Genomic DNA, 13,012 nt, shown 5'->3' with positions numbered 1-13,012 from the left:
AGTCGCTTCTCAGTGCTGTAACTTGTAAATGCGTAAACATAAATGGCTGAAGTCTTGACAGGCGTCATTTGAAGGATCAAGCTCGACGAAAATGGTTCACATCAGTGAATACTAATGCCATCTCTTAGAATTTTCAGGTACTTATCACACTGCCTAGTATGTATGTCTCTCTGTCTGTATGGCTGTCTCTATGCACGATCACTTTTGAAAAAATTAATATACTAGATTGGTCTTTGGTACACTTGTTAAGTGTCCTAAACTAAAGGTCAAGTTCGTTAGCCAGCCATTTTGGTTAAAAATTTAAAAAGTGGCACATTTTAAATATTTTCGAGACCACTTTTATTAAAATTCAAAAATTCTCTGCGCGGTTATTGATAGTATTAAAAAAGTGGAATAATTTATCCTAATTACTTTTATTATAAAACCCAAAATTACCAGAGTTATAACATTTACGAAATTCCAAAAAACACAGGAAAATGAACATTTTAAGCCAAATAACGCACGATATGAAAAAAAGTCAAGAGAAGAAAAATGTTGCTTTTTGACTACCTTAAAAGATCATCATAACAACTTTTTCAATTTTCTTGAAAAATTCAAATTTTAACAGCATACCAATAATGAAAAATCCAAAAATTATATTTTTCGGCCAAACTATGCGAAATACGGTAAAATATGAGGAGACAAAAATTGTGCATTTGAAAAAATCTACAAATTTATCACAAATCACTTTTGATAGGATGTGTATATTTGGCTTTAATCATGAAAAACATCATCAACAGTAAAGAAAATTTGCCCGCTGTGTGGGCACATTCTCACAACAACTTTTGTCTTTTAATTTATTTTTCGTCTCGTGTGTGGGGATTTAAAAATATTATTTTTTGATGTTTTAATGCTATTTTTTCACATTTATAAACCAAAAACAGAACTGTCAACAAATTATTCATGAAAAATAAATAATTTTTACATTCTGATCAGAGAAGGTATTAGATTTGTGTAAAATTCCCCCGACCCCCCCCCCCCCCCCCCTAGTTTTTGTCAAATTTCTACGTTTTGAGACCCCCTGAATCTGAAAAACAGGTTTTTGCGAATTTCTGTTTGTCGGTCTGTCTGTATGTCTGTCTGTCTATCTGTGAGCACGATTACTTAGTTCGTTAGCCAGACATTTTGGTTAAAAAGTATGTTTTGTGCACCGAGCCTAGTTCGACGCGGTTTTCTTTGAACCTGATTAAAATTATATGCAGACAGAAGCAGGTTAAATACAATAAAAACTTGTGAGATGAGATAGATAAATGGCATTATATTTAATATAATAAACATAAGGTAAAATACAAATTGTAAGTTATAATTTCCGAAGCGTAACTTGGTACCTCTACCGAAGACAAGCAATATGTGGAAAGTTAGGGTAAAGCACGTTCGTCGCATAAAAGTATATAATATGAATGAATTGCAGGTAAAAGTACAGAAGTTGGAAGAGGAAGATTTGGAATGTAAAATATAGAATAAACCTGAAATTATGGAGTAAAAATAAAATCGTAGAATCCTTACGTTCTGGACGTAACATATCGACCCCTTTTGAACGATCGGAGTTCAAAACAAGGAACAGAAGATAACTACACAAAGATAAATTACGCAACTAGATATACACATATTGTATAAGATATTAGAAAGAGTTATAAAGATGGTATAATTTAAAGTTAATCGTGGCATACAGACTCTTCAATGGAAAGAGGAGATAAAATTTTCATACTTCTTTTATAAGTACCTGTCTCAGTTTTTACTGAGACACCTTTTACAACCTCATCCTTTCCAGGGTTAGAAAGTAAAATGCGATATAGCTTCCAATGCAAGGGTGGCGCATTGTCTTCTTCGTCAAGGGCTCACCAATCAAGGGATGTCCAGGCGTTAAAGGACGACAGTCGTTAGGATCAGATGACAGGGGAGAAAGAGGACGATAATTCAAAATTGCTTCAATCTCAATTATGTAAGTCTGAAGCTGCTCAAAAGTTAGCAGAGCCTCGCCTACGGAGCGTTTAAGGTGGTTCTTAAATGACTCCACGCCAACCTCCCACAATCCGCCAAAATGTGGAAACGGAGGAGGTATAAAACTCCAATTACCTTTGATTCCCTAAAAACTCTTGCATGTTTTTGTTATGCTCATCAGATAATAGTAAGTCTTGAAGTTCTGCAAGTTCACCGCTTGCGCCTAAGAAATTCGTAGCATAATCGGAAATTAAGGATCTGAACTTTACGCGACCCGCAAATAATCTTTTCTAACCTGCGAGAAACGCTTCTGTGTTGAGATCACTCACCAATTTCAGATGTGTAATTTTACTTGCAAAACAAACGAAAACTGCCACATAGCATTTAATTTTATTATGATTTCGATGTCGCGTTTCCTTTGCAAAAAAATGACCGCATAGTCAACACCAATGAGAACAAAAAGTCGGGTAAATTGGATTTGTTTCTCGGGTAGATTTCCCATGACATAATTTATACTGCGAGGCTTGGTGCGAAAACACGGAACGCATTGGTGGATTACACGACGAGTTGTATTTCGACCGTCAATGGGCCAATAACGGGAGAAATATAGGACGTTTTTCTTCAGGGGTTAGTTCAGAGTGAAACAGTCTACACCCTACCTTGAGAATGCCCTTATCCAAAAAAGGATTGAGAGATAAAAGCATGCTCTTATTTCTGATAGTTTCTTCACGCTTTAAGCAGTCGATTTCCTGAGAAAAATCCCTTGCTTGTGTTAACTGAATTATTGGATCCATAGAAGCATCGAGTTCAGAAACATTCAGGCTAGTGGTGCGCTTATCCTTGCCCGTCGCGTTATGAATGAAGCGAAGGCAAAACGCGAGAACTCTTTGCAATTTTGGAAGTGAGGAATATTTTTTCAGAAGATTCTAATTAGATTTGTGAAAAAGCAGGGAAGTTTCAACCAGATTAGGACTTCTAAATTCAGAGGTGTCCTTAAGCTGTAATTCAAATTTAGGCCACGTGTCTTGGACTTGGATGAGCCAATCAGGGCCGTGAGACTAGATGCTAGGCTTTGTAAATTTCTGGTACATTTGTCCACGAGAAACAAGGTCAGTCGGGTTGTCAAGATAAGACACATGCCTGCATTCAGCAGACTGCGTAAGAGCCTGAATTTTTGCTACTCGTTTAACACAAAATGTCTGAAGAAAATGGGGATGGGGGGGGGGGTATTTGCCCATTGAAGGCTAACCGTCGAATCTGATTAAAAGAAAGTATTGCTTAATTCGATTTTTAGAGCTTGAATTATAATATTTTGTAATTTTGCTAGCAAAAGAGCCGCGCAAACCTCCAAATGCGCTAGCGATACAGTTTTTGGGGGGCGCCTCTTGATTTTGAGCAAAGAAAATTAGCCTGATACTGACCATTTTTTTCAGAGCAGCGTAAGTAAATGCAAGCCCCGTAAGCCTTCTGGATTGCATCACAGTACCCATGCTATTGAATTTCGGAAAATTGAGATACCAATACCAATCGATTAAGGCGGGCATCATTTAGGAGCACTAGTTGCAATGTGTATTCGATCCAAAGGATGTGAATATCCAATGGTATTTCTTCGTCCCAGATAACGTTTTCTTTCCATAAAAGCTGAATCATGAGCTTGGCTTGAACTATAACTGGTCCAAGCAGATCCAGGGAATCAAAAAGTTTCGCTACCTGAGACAAGTTAGATCGCTTGCAGAATCTTTTTTCATGATCGCGTGAATTGACAGTATAAAAGATAGAGTCATCACCGGAGTTCCAATGAATACCAAGTGTTTTATTGAAGCAGATGAATCAAGTGCCATGTGCGAATTTTCTCGACTATTCTGGAGATCAGAAATAAGGGACGAATCGTTAGAAGCCCATTTTCGCAAATTAAAACCCCCCTTTATGTAATAGTTGAATAAGATCATTGCGGAGAAAGAGGGCTTCTTCGTGTGTATTAGCACCCGTTAGCAAGTCATCGACGTAAAAATCTTGTTTTCAAACCCGAGGCTGCCAACGAATGCGCTGATCCTTCATCGTGCGCTAATTGATGTGAAGCGCGAATAGAAAGGAAGGATGCACAAGCTGTACCGTATGCGACCGTGTTTAAAGTAAATATTTGTATGGGTTCGTCTAGATTCGCGCGAAAAGCAATCTTTTGTGAAAGGGCGTCTTCAGGATGTACCTTTATTTGGCGGTACATTTTTCCCATATCCGCGGTCAGAGTATATTTTCGAGACCGCAATCGAATTAGTTGCGCAAAAAGATCATCCGGAAGAGTGCAACCGACTATTAAGGCATCATTTACATAGAGAGACGCCGGACGAGGATTAGTTAGGCTATCTTTCTTTATCACCGCATGGTGGGGCAAATAAAATCCCTGAGGAGTTGTTTTATCATTGAAGGGTGACATGTGATTGAGTTGCTCGCATTCCCTGATAACTCAGTGTAGGGGGGTAGGAGTTCAGTATTTCTTCGAAAGCGATTTTCTAAAGATTATAATCGTCGAAAGGCTAAATTTCGAGAATCTCCTATTTGACCCTTTTTTTATTGAAAGGAAGTCTAACGACATACGGACCGTCAGAATCTCCAGTTGTATTTTTGACAAAGTGCTCTTCATAGGCGAGTTTCTCACTAGAAAGAACCTTCGAAGAGGATACTTCTTCCAATTCCCAGAATTTAGTAAGGTGTGAGTCTAAATAAGGTTGGATTTGCGTTAGGTTACATTGGACTAGTTTACGCTTAACTTAAGGTAATCCGCATAACTTTTCTGTGATTATCTAACCCAACTGAGTCTTTTGAAGGACAGCATCTGTGTGATTTCTGAATCCTATTTGACCTACACGGAGCAACTTATAAAAGAACCCTACGCCAATAATACCATCGGTTTTGCCTGCCTTATTGGAATTAGGATCAGCTAAGAATATATTATTAAGAATTTGAAGAGATTTGCGATCAATTTTAATAAACGGAAATAAATAGTTCAATTCCTTGCGGATAAGAAATTCGACATTTTCTTTATACGTGTTGTATCGCGATCGGATTGTGGCCGATACAGAATGGCGTACCGCAGTCGACGTTGAGCCTAAAGTTAAAACTATAATGTCTACAGGCCTTTTGCGTATATTCATAATAGAAGAAACCTCTTCTCTCAAATAGTGAGAATTGAGAACCCTTGTCTAACAATAGACGACATTGCTGGACAGCACCTTCGTTATTTATAATATCCACTGTAGCCATGGATAAAAAATTCTCTGAGGTTAATTCGTTTGCAAGGAAATTGTGAGCAGAAGCAACCTGCGAAGAACTCGAGGCGTTCGAAATTTTTGTAAGATGTAATATTTAATGTCTTTATTGAGTTAATCACTTTACTGATCCGAAAAAGATCGGACAACGATCTGCCGCGATTCATTGCTGCTCGCACACTATTTTTCTCAAGCATAGAGATGCGTTTTTACATGATTAAAACCTTTTTATAGAAGAAATATTCAAGAAAGCTTCACACGAAAAAATACTATGTTATTTTCCGCAATGTAAACACGAATTTGAGGAGCTTGCTGCTGCCAAAAGGTGCTGCGGCCAGTTACTTAATCGTGAGGGATAAGCGGAAGGTTTATCACTTGAGTTAACTGGTTTAGAAGGCGATTAAATATATTTTGTATCATTTAATTGCGCTCAACGCTGTGAAAAGGCAATAAGCTCTTGAAAGGTAGGGACCTCCGATTCACAAGAACTTTCTTCCCATTTTTCTAAAGGGATGGGGTTCATTTTATTTGGTATTAATACAATCAGAAGGCTTCCCCATTGATCGGCTGATTCCTCGAGAATTTTAAGGGCTCTAACATGCTTCTGTAAACTATTCAGCCTTTGACGTATCAATTTACGATTATTGTGAGTTTCTTTTACAATTTCCCACGCGACAGATTAATTTTCCGCGGACAATGGTATCAAAGCGCGCGTAATTGTCTAACAAATTTGTAGCAGAGTTATCAATCTCAAAATACTTTTTGTCGAATTCGTTTTTCGCTTCATCATCCAACCCTTCGTCCGTTAAAATTTTCGTTTTATAATTCCACGCTCTTTTTTCAATATTTGCACTGTCGCTGTGATTTCAGCCATTATAACAAATAATTTGAAAAAGAAGCATTTGCTATGTAGGAAAAGAACAGAAATTTAGAGGATGAGATTAGTGAACAATTAACTGACTTACTCAGACGTTGATCTGATGTTACACAGCTAGCTCCTGAGATATTGTCTACTAAGTTCCATATTTAGAGGCGAAGATAATCCTTGAGAAGATACAAATCCTGCAGCAGAAGTCACGAAAAGTTCTCACTGAGTTCTGATACATAAAACGTATTGTTCAGAGATCTATTGTCCAGAATAATCACTGGACTTGCATTTGCACTTGCACATGACACACTGAGTTTATCATGGTAAGAAAAAGTCAATTTTAGAGAAAATTTTAAACGCTGAAACACCATAAAATATCCGTTGCCGAAGCACCAATGTTTTGTGCTCTGAGCCTAGTTTGACGAGGTGTTCTTCGAACCTGAATAATATTATATGCAGACAGAAGCAGGTTGAACACAATAATAACTTGTGAGATGAGATAGGTAAAGGGCAATATATTTAATATAAATGGGGGTGGATTGGGGAGCTAGGTGCAGGCACAAAGGGACCCTTGCGGAAATTCCATAATACGAAGACATAGTGATGGGCTTGCTGACCTTCAGTAAAACAATTAAGCGGTGTGGCCGTAGCGATTTGAAGAATAAGAAAAGAAAAGCTTAATAAAACTTGAGATTTGAAAGTGGCCATCTCGTAGACAGATGTAGAAAGCTTTAAATAAAAAAAATAGTTTGACAGAAAAGTTAGGGTGTAGCACGTCCATAGCATAAAAGTATACAATAGAAATTAACTTCACGTAAAAGTACAGAACTTTGAAGAGGAAGATTTGGAATGTACAAATATAAAATAAACATAAAATTATGGAGTAAAAATAAAATCATAGAATCCTTACGTTCTGGATGTAACAAAGTAAAAAGTAAGCACATTTTGAATAGTTTTTAGACCACTTTTTTCAAAACTCATATACTTTGTGTACAGATGTTTATAGTATTTTTTATATATATGTTTATTGTTTATAGTATATAAAATGAGCCTTTTAAGCCAAATAACGAACGATATGAAAAAAAGTCAAGTAAAGAAAAAGTTTAATTATTAAATGGCCTAAAAGATTATCATGAAAACTTTACGAATTTTTTTGAAAAATCAACAAAACAAAAATTTATGTATATATAATTAAATATATAATTAAAGTTTGTCATAAACACAACCGCAGGATATTTCCGGAAGCAGTTGCTAATCTGAAAAACTGCACCCGATCCCAGAGAAATCGCGATAAAATTTCAGCCCTAACCACGTTTCACGACCGTGAGATAGGTGGTTACAGTCTGTAACGGAATTAATACGACGATCCGGCAAAAGTCTCGTGCACCCTGAGGACACGCAGCGACCCAAAGACGACCGCCTCCTGCATTTTTCCCGCAAGTGTTTTAGCATATTATTGACACGCAGGGATGCTTTTCAAGCAAATGACCAGTAAAAGCTTGGCACCTCCAAGAGCGCCGATGATAAGAACGATTAGTTTGACAGAATATTCCGGGTACAATCGACGCAACTCCCTTATGAGGTCTCTATACCTCTCCTTCTTCTAATTCTCCTTAGCTATGTTGTTTTTGTCAGCTGATGCAGAAAATTTGATAACGAACATGGTTCGCTTCTCGAAGTCCTAAAGAGCCATGTCAGGCCTCGAGTGTGCAACAGAAACAATTGTCGGAAATATAAAGTTTCAGTATATGCGGCACTTCTCATTCTTGACAATTGACTCGGTTTCCCTAGGAACATTTAAAGGAGCGATATTAAGATTGATGCCGTAAGAGTGACAGAGATGGTAATAAAGCACGATTAGTGCTGCATTGTGCCCTGGATGTAGGTTGTTCCCGCATGAGTTTGATAACTAGATAGTATGTGTACCAAATGCTCGGAGTGTGCATGGCACGCCCTGCAGCTCTTATCGGGAATGTCTTGCCTCAAAATGTGGCGACGGTATGTTAAGGTGGAAATGATACCGTCTTGACATGCCAAAATGAAACCCTCCGTGCCAGATTTCAATCGGGGTGATTTAAGGAAAGCAAAAGTTAGCTCACACGACACTGAATGATTCTCCACATTTATGTGGAAGATGCCGTGCATCCTCTTATCGATCAGCTGTTCACGGAAATTTTTCTCTTGTGCTTTCTTAATCCGGGCTTTCAGGAGTGATTACTCGAGGTAGATAAGATTCGATGCATTTTGCTGACCCCTAATACTGAAGTTAAGTCCGAGTGTTTCAGCAGCCTCCTCCGCTGCTTTGTACAGAAACGCTTCTTTGCCCACTTCTTCGTGCTTTTTGACCATTTTAAGAAGAGAGTCTCCTCTATTTGCGACTCAATGTGCTGTACCCAGAATGATCCTGTTGTGAAGACATTCGAAATTCAATATTCCGCGACCAACTTCACGGCGTGAGGTCCAGAGTCGCGGAACAGAAGACTTTAGATGGATGCTTCTGTTCATTTGCATAACCTCACGATTTGCGGATGAACCTTTAAGCTTTCCAAAAGACAGAGGAAGTCGAATCGAAAGCTTTCCGGTAATCAATCCAGACCATCGATAGGTCACTCTGGTGGTATGCTGCATCTTTGCAGGCACATCTATGGATGTGCAGGCTCTCCCGACATCCTGCTACGCCTTTCTTTGAGCCGTGTTGTTCATACATTTCTTTCCACACAGGTTCAATTGCCAGTACAATCCTATCATTTAGGATAGCTGTGAATATCTTATACAGTGTATTCAGATAAGTGATTGGCCTGTAATTCTGCAGGTCAGCTAAGTTGCCTATTTTCGACACGAGTATTGTGCTGATTGGTTGAAGAAACCTTTTTCCACCAGAAGGTCTTGATACCATCTGGTCCCGGGCCGGAATAGCTCTTCATCCCTCTTAATACTTTTTTCACCTCCTCGGTAGTGATGGGTGGGCATTTTTCATCAGGTGTTATGAGAGCACTACACAGCTCCTTGAAGCTATTTATCTTATCGGAGTCTTCATCCAGTTTATACTGCACTTCGTAGACATCTTTCCAAAATACTTCGACCTCCCCTGGTTTGGGCGGGTGGTCAACAGTAACTAGAGGGTCTTGGAAGAGTCGAGATGGATCAGAGAGAAACTGTTGATTTTCTCTGACCCACCTCTCTCTCCGCTCTAGACTTCTCTTAGCGTCAGATAGTATCCGTATGCTCTCAGCAATATGCTGCCTGATGGTCAGCAACTTTGACTTGTAAAGTGTGTGATAACAGGTCCGGATTCCGCGCGCGAACTTTCGAACCTTGGCAGTAAAATTCCTGCCATTCTTCACGTGATGAGAATGTGCTGGTTAAGGCAAAAGGAGCTTTAAAAAAAGAGAATTCACAATCACAAAATTAGTTTTGTCGATGCTTTCACCTTAAGTTTTAAAAAAGTCGTACACAAAGATCGAGCGCGTAGCGCGAGCTAAATACATTATCGAGCACGAAGCACGAGATAAATATATTATCCAGCGCGAAGTTTTAAGCCCACGTTATTTATTTACTCATGTTGAAAGGACTTTATTTTACTTCCTTCGGGATAAAACTTTTTTCCAATTGCCTTTGTGTATGGAAAGTATAAATCATCATAGAAACCAAATAAAAAATATTCAGGGTTAACTACTCCCAATAATTTATTAACATTTTTTGTTGGCGAAACACGTCAACTTTATCCTACTTTCAAGTGCAAAATGTATTTTTTTAAACGTTTTTTTTCCTATTCATTTAGTAATTTTCAGCGTTCAGCTTTCAAGCCGGAATTATTGCACATGCATTCATAGAACCTAATTAATTTTAATAATATTTAACTTAATTATTATAAACAATTTCTATAAAAAAATTATTAATAAACGAGATTTCTCATAGCTGAATTGATTTTTTTGAACAAAAGTGATTCACAATTGTCTTTGAAGCCATTTATATACGTTAAGCTTTATCAAACATAAACAATATAGATGTGAAAAAAATTTTAAAAAAGCAAACCACAATTCTCTTAAAAATTAATTGCTGAGCATTTCTAAAAAAGAACTTTCAAATCGGTTGAAAAATGCGACCTGTGGGCGATTATGAACAGTAAATTCCTATTTCAGACCACTGTTCAGGGGTGCTATCAGTTGAAAATTACACAGCCACACAAAAAAAGTGTGTGGATCTGGTAACAAGACACACGTATTCCTATGGATTTTGGGGCGCTGAATTCAAATTCGGTATCAAAAATCGCCCATCACGTCATGGTTGAGCCATAACCTCAAAAAATTACGAAAAACCATGTACTGAGGCAAATAAATTTCAAAATAATGCCAGTGATGCAAATTATCACTTCAAAAACATGTCCACAACTGTGAAGGAACTACCCTTACCTGATATCAATTCATTTAACATAACTTTACCCAACAGAACCTGACCTCACCTAATCTGAATTAACAGAAATCTATTGAACTACACGTAAAGCTCTGGAAGCATATTTCCCCAGTAGCAAATGTGTGCTACATCGAATGGGTCAACTCGAGCCTAAACCTAGAAATAAATCTAACCTAGCCTAACCTAACCTAAACTAAGCTCACGAAACACAATGAAACTGATTGTGTTGTCCCGTTGTGTTTGCGGTACCGTTTGAATCAGCGTGGGCTTAACCTGCAAAGAGGTCAAACCTATCCTAACCTAAAAAACCTGTCCTGACCTAACCTAACCTAACTTCACGTAACACAATTAAACTCATTGTGTTGTCCCGTTGTGTTTGCGGTACCGTTTCATTCAGCTTCGGCTTAACCTACATAGAAGTTTAACCTATCTTAACCTAACAAAACCTGATCTAACCTAACATAGCCGAATGAAATTCAAACACACGTGTAGCTATGTAAGCGTACGGTTCTCAGTCTTAAATGTGTGCTATATTTAATAGGTGAACTCGATCTTAACCTACAAATGAACCTAACTTAACAGAACCTAACGAAATTTTGCTTAACGCGACACAACTAAACTTAAGTGTTCCCGTTGTAACACAATAAAATTCATTTCATTGTACTACAGGTGGTTAAAAATTCAGACGCACATTACTCATTTGTAGAAACTTAGAACTACAAGTAAAATTGACCCCATTTAAATTAACCTGACAATGTTTGTATCAATTAAAATGTAGAACTGTAACTTAAACATGCAAATGAATAAGAGTTTTATTCAAAAAATTTTTCTCTCTGCTTTTTTTAATCTTAAGGGATATATTTATACTATACGCAAGAACAGGGTTGCCAGCATAATCGGTTATGTTAGGTCAGGTTTTGTCAGGATAGGTTAGGTTAAACCTCTATGTAGGTTAAGCCGAAGCTGATAGAAACGGTACCGCAAACACTACGGGACAACACAATCAGTTTAACTGTGTTTCTTGAGGTTAGGTTAGGTTAGGTTAGACTCAGTACCGGCCTTTGGGGGGGGGGCAGGGTCGGGTGCCGCCCGAGGGCGCCGAGCGAGTAAGGGCGCCGCAGATGCCCTACGTTTCATGTTGTTTTCTCTTTTACATAGGATTTAATTAAAATGTTTTAGAGGTTTTAAAAAAGTGCGCGTTGATCATGACTAGATCATGACTTCCAAGAATTGAAAGAATACCGTTGATTAAAAAGAGATGGAGATATCTCTCGCTCTTTCTAACCAATGACATTATTTTAGTTCTTGGAACCTACTATAGGTTCGCTAGTGAGATGCCGCATCTATGTTTTCTGGATCAAAAAATATATTTCTTTGTTAGGAATTTATTTTACCGATACAGTGTGACGTCACACTTAAATGCCTGAAAGTTACAGCTACCAACAACTCCAGCGCTACAGAAAAAATCTTTGGCTATATTCAGTGAATCAGTGCTCCAGCTGATTGATCTGAAACGCGTGGTTACATATTACGTTAAATCGAAAACTGGAGGGATAATTTTTGTTCACTGTGGTTATCTGCAGATGCATATTGAAATTTATTGTATTTGATTAGTTGATTATTTATTTTCTGTTATAAGGAAACGGAAGAATAATTGAAAACTTGACGGAAAATTGGAAGCACTGAGGGCAGAGGTTAAAGGCTCCTCTAGTCTAACCTAGAAACCTGTCATCCAATTCCTACCTTTTTATCCCATGTAAGCACTTCAGAAGAGTATATTTTTAATTGTTTATTAACTTTGCCATAGTATCTATCATTTTACCAATACCGCTTACACACTTATGTAAAATACTAAAATAGCGAAACGTTTTAACTTGTGATTTTCAGTAACAATGGCTTTTCTATATGTTCGTCCGTCCTTCTATCTATTTGTTTATTTTGCGCAGTGTCCGTCCAGTTTACACGAAACTATACGCAGTCTACACCCTACGTGCAGAAAAAGTAGATCTGTAGCAAAAATTATTGGGTCTGTTAATGGGTTCATTTAAAAAACATTTTTGTGATTTTTTATTTATTCTCCCCAAACAGGTAAACGGTATGTGATACGCACCAAAATATGTCATAATGTCGGACAAAAATTCGAACGTTAAAAGAAAGCCGTCCGGCTACGAATACAGAAAACGAAAAACTGAAAAAGAGCAAAAGTTTGAACAGAGTAAAAAGTTTATGAACATTGAGAAATATGTTGTGCAAAAAACGGAAGATGAAGGTACAAAAGATCTAACAGAACTATCTTCTACTTCAAGTCTCGACACAAACGTCACCATCGAAGTTGAACCAACTGAACAAATGGGAGTTGTTCTTCTTGGAGATAATGCGCTATTTCAAATTCAAGAACAGGAAATCGTTGAAAGTGATGCTGCAGGAGTTCATGTTGAAGAGATTAACGATGAAAAATTCAAAGATAAGACACGAGAAACACTGA

General features: G+C 37.7%; 1 protein-coding gene across 3 annotated transcripts in view; it reads right to left on the bottom strand.

Annotated features, from left to right (window-relative positions):
* The window catches only part of LOC117176324, a 306,697-nt gene that overhangs the window by 80,290 nt on the left and 213,395 nt on the right, over nucleotides 1-13,012 (bottom strand). The window contains exon 2 of one of the 3 annotated variants that reach the window (XR_004467601.1): nucleotides 6,213-6,308. The exons of the other annotated variants lie outside the window; for them this stretch is intronic. The gene's annotated coding sequence lies outside the window, so the exon portion shown is untranslated. Of the gene's footprint in view, nucleotides 1-6,212; nucleotides 6,309-13,012 lie in introns of those variants that run through there. 3 annotated transcript variants of the gene reach the window in all.

The sequence above is a fragment of the Belonocnema kinseyi genome, chromosome 7 (assembly GCF_010883055.1).
Source record: "Belonocnema kinseyi isolate 2016_QV_RU_SX_M_011 chromosome 7, B_treatae_v1, whole genome shotgun sequence".
NCBI classification, from domain to species: Eukaryota; Metazoa; Arthropoda; class Insecta; order Hymenoptera; family Cynipidae; genus Belonocnema; species Belonocnema kinseyi.
Note: the sequence above shows the minus strand (reverse complement) of the source record. Positions and strands in the feature narration are given on the sequence as shown.